Source organism: Dipodomys ordii, unplaced genomic scaffold (assembly GCF_000151885.1).
Source record: "Dipodomys ordii isolate 6190 unplaced genomic scaffold, Dord_2.0 Scaffold35, whole genome shotgun sequence".
In the NCBI taxonomy this organism is placed as follows: domain Eukaryota; kingdom Metazoa; phylum Chordata; class Mammalia; order Rodentia; family Heteromyidae; genus Dipodomys; species Dipodomys ordii.
Window position 1 is genome coordinate 5,537,381 of NW_012267251.1, and position 4,739 is coordinate 5,542,119.

General features: G+C 40.6%; 1 protein-coding gene across 1 annotated transcript in view; it reads left to right on the forward strand.

Annotated features, from left to right (window-relative positions):
- The first annotated feature begins 1,880 nt into the window (after positions 1-1,880).
- Nek7 (NIMA-related kinase 7) overlaps positions 1,881-4,739 on the forward strand; it is a 129,849-nt gene continuing 126,990 nt past the window's right edge. The window contains exon 1 of the mRNA XM_013017448.1: positions 1,881-1,971. The gene's annotated coding sequence lies outside the window, so the exon portion shown is untranslated. The remainder of the gene's footprint in view (positions 1,972-4,739) is intronic.

Genomic DNA, 4,739 nt, shown 5'->3' on the forward strand with positions numbered 1-4,739 from the left:
CATTTCACAGGCCTAAGAAATTTGGTGGTTGTTGGTAGGTAGCTGACAGCAGAGAAGATCACATTTCATACTTAAGGAAGGTCTGTAGTGACTCAGTCCTGCAGGCAGTGCCTGTTCTCAGGCCTTTTTTGACCATATGGTTATCGCGCTCAGAATGTGTGCATTTCCAGAGTTTCTGTTTTGTGAACTTTGTAGGACATCTGGATGTGTATTTTAAGAATGTGCAAAAGATGATCCAGTTGACTGCGCAGCATTTGCTGCTAAACTCAGTTTCATATCAGTATGAGTTTATCTGAATGTGGGAATCATATTTTCCTGACAGCAGAGAACAGACCATATGATTGCTGGAGTCTGCCAGCAGCTGTAAGATAAAAGGTTCTGTGATTACATTCACTTATATGCCTCTTTTTTTTTCCTCCTCCTCCTTGTATTTTTGTTTTCTTCATCCATCTCACTGTTCATTCACAGGCTAGAGAACACTTTGGAGGTTGTTGGTAGATAGCTGAGAATGAACAGGAATGATTAAGTTTAAGAAAGGGACTACAGGAGCTATGAGAAGGAAAATGTGGTTGGAAGTAGGGTTTTGGGGAGAGATGTAAGGGTCATGGCAAAGTAGGAGAATAAAAGAGGCCTTTGAAAGGGAGAGAATGATGGAGAAAATATGAGAGAGGAAGTTGGATTAGTAACTTCCTATACTGTTTGCTCTTTTTATAAGACCTAATATAATTGTGGAATTGAGTGAGTGTATATAGGCTATGCCATAGTTGGTTAATGTTCTTAATAGTTAGAAATTAAGGTGGTAACTATGTGTCATTAGATTTATGAATTGGTTCTTAGGTTTCTGCATTGTTGTAGTATTTGCTTATTAATTAATCCTAGATAGAAGTGTTCCCCAGTAACCTATCTGCATGTTGGTTGATCATAGAAGGAAGGTAAATTTCAGTGAGCCAGTGTCTACAGAGGTTTTTCCCAGTTTTGCATGATATGCCAAGTTTTCACTATTAGAAAACACCTGTGATCACCCTCAAATGTTTAGATTACCCTTCAAGTCTGGAGGATTCTATTCCTATCAAAGCAAAATCCAGCTTTAGTTCTGAGTGTTTTAACATTTATTACTTATACAATATGAGAACAAATGAACGACCTAACATTGTATCCTACTGCTTGGCTAGCTTATCTTTAATGAGGGCCCTGCTTTCAGCCGGATCCTGACCTACTTTTCCAGATTTCTTTCTGTATTCCTCCTCATTTAGTCACATCCGGAATTACTGAGTTTTGGATAACTTTTTTTTACTCCTGGCTGTTCTGCTTTTTTTTGTTTTTGTTTTTTGTGCTTTTCTTACCATTTTTAATGCTTGTTACCACATTTCAATTATTGCCTCTCGATTTCTTAAAATCAATAAGCTCTGCCCAATGATTGTACAAAACTATAAAGAAATCCCTACTTCTTCTTGTGTCTTTAGGTCTTTAGAATGTTTTTGTCTGTCACTGTAGATGTACTTGTCTTAATGTCCTTCTTGGAATATCAGCTTCTGGAAGGTGTGAATCACATCTGGGACGTATTTATGTTTCCTATGAGGCCTTGCACCGTTCTTGTCAGAACCGGCCATCCAGAGCTGGCAGGTGCCTGTTTCCCAGGCTCTGTAGGAAGCAGGAGGTCTGGGCAAGTCCTGGCAGTGAGAGGGTGTCCAGAGCAGATGAGCACCTGCTTCTGGGGAAGTCTAGGCTGAGAGCCAGGCGCGCGTCTCTGCAGGGCCGCAGTGTGAAGGAAGTCTTGCTTTGTGGGCACTGTGAGGACACAGAGGAATCGAAGGCTGACAGGCTGGGCTTTGTGTCTGACTCTGAGATAAGCTCTGAAAGATCTCTCGGGGGTTCCCATGGGGACCAGGATTCAGAAAAACATGGCTCTATCAGACACGGACTAGGTACCTGTGAGTGGGGCAGGGCATGGAGTGATGGCAGATGAGTTTGGTGATTAAACATGTTGGGGGCACTGACTACAGTGTGAGAGATGATTTTCTGGAATGAGGACATGAGTTTAAACTGGGCAAGAAGTCAACATCAGTTGACTTGAAGGTCACGGTCATTAGGGTTCTTACATTCCTTCCTCAAGGCTTGTCTATCTGGCCTTCTGTGAAAAAGACTGTCCTTCTTCCCTTTAGTTGCTCATTTGTCAGATGAACTCCATTTTGATATTATAGCAGTTTCCTCGAAGAAAAGGTAGAATTAAATAACTAGGCTACTACTTGAAATTATTTCCATAAGAATGATTACTAATTGCTCCTTGATGGAAGACTTTCATTTGACTCATGGCCATCAGTGCTAGCTTAGTAAATGTTCCCCTTCTGCATAGAGCATTTTAACCTATCTTTTTGCATAGTTTTTATTGTTAGAAGTTTAGAAAAATACTCACAACGTTAAAAATTACTTTATAAAACCTTCCACATACTTACAAAGGGCTTATGCAGATGGATGAAAGATAGCATGTATACTCCTGAATTAATAAAGCAGCAGGAGGAAATTAACTTGGAAGGTCTCCAGAGGCAGTATTAAGCAATGCCTTGAATACTGTGCTGGGAAGATTGAACCCTTTTTATCCTGTGATGTGATTACAAAGTTATTTTGCCCTTATCTTTTCAAATTTTGGTTGTAAAATCAACAAAAACTGTAGTGCTTTGAAATATCTCCACTTGGTTGTTAGGTAATGGCAGATCAGGAGTAGCATCAAAATATAGAATCAAGGGAATTGTAAATGGGGCCTCAGAGGGAGCATTGTTAAAAGATGTATTTCTTTATGAATTTTACATACCATACTATGTATGTATGTATGTATGTATGTATGTATGTATGTATGTATGTATGTGTTTCTGAACTCAGGGCCTTCATGCTACTAGATTGCTCTGTATTTTTGCCTGCAGCCAGCTTCAGACCAATATCCTATGACTATGCTTGGCTTATTCATAGACCAGACCTATGGCTATGCTTGGCTTATTCATTGAGATAGGTTTTTTTTTTTTCCCCCAGTCGTGGGGCTTGAACTCAGGGCCTGGATGCTGTCCCTGAACTTTTTTTCCCCCAAGGTTAGTGTTCTACCACTTGAGCAACAGTTCTACTTCCTACTTTTTGGTGGTTAATTGGAGACAAAAGTCTCTGTCCCGGCTGGGCTGGCTTTGAACCATGATCCTCACGAGTAGCTACAGGTGTGAGGCACTGGCACCTGGCAGCTTTTTGTATTTTCAGCAGCTTAGAGGTAGATATGTATGTATCAGTTGTGCTCTGAGACTAACTGAACGAGTGAGTTGGAGAGGAAAGAGAGCTGAGGTGTCTGGACTGTGCACAGTGGTTGTTCGGGCTGGGGGAATCTGAACAGACAACAGTATTAGGTCTCTCCAGCCGCAGCGTTCTTCTCCTTTCCTCTCCACTGCTTGAGAGTAATTAGGGCATTTTATTGCAATGATACAAAATAAAAAAAGAGACTTAACTTATTTGTATTTTCTAAGGACTTATTTTACAGCTGTCAAAGTATTTACTGCTTCTTAAGGACAGGGTTATCTTTTCACCAGGAATAATGGGTATTTTCTTTCCATTGGAGTATTTTCTAATTCTTTTGCAACATTGGCTCTTGGTAATTTCTTATAAGCAGTAGAAGCATGATCATGAGAGCTAGGAGGAACAAACTTAATCCCATTTGGTTTTAGACATTTTGCATCTTAATATAAATATGCTTGCAGCTGGGCTTTCTATGCCACCTTGGTGTAAAGTCAGTCATATGGATTCTTCCATGTTTATTTCCTGCAAGTCAAATGAACATCAAAGTTATACAAATGCTACTTGTTGACTAGGGAAAGAGAGCGGGATGTAGCTATTCAAGAGGCTTAGATCTGAGAATTGTGGTTTGACGCCAGCCCAGGGAAGGAAAGTCTTCTAACTCTTACCTCCAGTTAATTAGTAGAACACTGTCCTTGAAATAAAGCAGCTCAGGAGTGCCTCTAGTTCAAGGCCCAGGACAATAGAAGGGAGTTGGTAAAGGGGGAGAGGGAGAAAGGGAGGAGAGAAGGAGAGAGATATATACAGGTCTTGTAAAATTTCCTAAGTGCCTTTTGCTGAAAGAACAAAGAAGAAATATTAATCAGACTGGCTTTGAGTTGAGAAAGTCCTACAGTTTAATTCTGACTAAATCAGCACTGATCAAAACTAAGGTCAGTAATAGTGTCTTTATCTTTGTATGGAGGAGGAGGATACATCTCTTAGCTTGAGTTTGGGGTGCTGGTGGCATATCTTGGTGACACTGTCTAGTAGGCAAGTGTTATATGGATTTCCAGTGGCACTTGGTGATGTGGCCTGGGTAGAGCTGGTTTCAGCTCATACAGAGGCAGTGCTGGGTCATGTAGGTGGCAGGTACGTGGCGAGGGAGGGTGTGTTGGTGTGTTTTGTTCACCCATGCTCCCTTATAAAAGATCACTTTATTGAAAGGTGAATCAGTGCTCAACTATTAGGGGAAATTAAAAAGTTAGCAAGGTATTTTTTCTTGTGAATCCCCAAATAATATTATTTCCATCCTTAATAAATTTGTTTTTAAAGCCTGTAGTATATACTGTCTTTCCAATACTTGATTATTTTATTTTATTTTTGGGTCCGGTTGTGAGGCCTGAACTCTGGGCCTGGGTGCTGTCCCTCAGCTCTTCAGCTCAAGGCTAGCACTCTACCACTTGAGCCACAGCACCACTTCTGGCTTTTTT